This window comes from Lupinus angustifolius, unplaced genomic scaffold, assembly GCF_001865875.1.
Source record: "Lupinus angustifolius cultivar Tanjil unplaced genomic scaffold, LupAngTanjil_v1.0 Scaffold_585, whole genome shotgun sequence".
Lineage (NCBI taxonomy): Eukaryota > Viridiplantae > Streptophyta > Magnoliopsida > Fabales > Fabaceae > Lupinus > Lupinus angustifolius.
Genome location: NW_017727920.1, coordinates 37370 through 37885, shown reverse-complemented (window position 1 = coordinate 37885; position 516 = coordinate 37370). Strand labels below are relative to the sequence as shown.

Genomic DNA, 516 nt, shown 5'->3' with positions numbered 1-516 from the left:
ATCCCAGCATCTAGTAGTTTGATCACCTCTTTTTTTACCACTTCCTTCATGGTTGGGTTAAGACGTCTCTGAGGTTGTGCTACCGGCTTGTAATCATCTTCCATGTGAATCTTGTGCATGCAATAGGATGGACTAATTCCATGTAAATCAGCCAGTGTCCACCCTATCGCACCAGCATTTTTCTTCAGCACCTCAATGACTTGTTGTTCTTCTACGGATGACAAGGTGCTGCTGATAATCACTGGTTTCTGATCTCCTTCTTCCAAAAACACATATTTCGAGTGCATAGGAAGTTGTTTCAACTCCACCTTTGGAACCTCGGAACTTTGATCTTTACCCAACTTCTCTACAAGACTCTGATCAGATGCAACCTTGCGGGATGCGTCCAACTCTGCCAAATATAACTTCATTAGTTTATCCTCACTTGGACTGTTTCCTTCTAGCTCTCCCAACAAAACCTTTTCCAAGGGATTAGTGCTCTTCATATAAATGTCATCAAGCAAAAATAAGTCCTCA

General features: G+C 42.1%; 1 pseudogene; it reads right to left on the bottom strand.

Annotated features, from left to right (window-relative positions):
• The window catches only part of LOC109341702, a 3029-nt pseudogene that overhangs the window by 2260 nt on the left and 253 nt on the right, over positions 1–516 (bottom strand).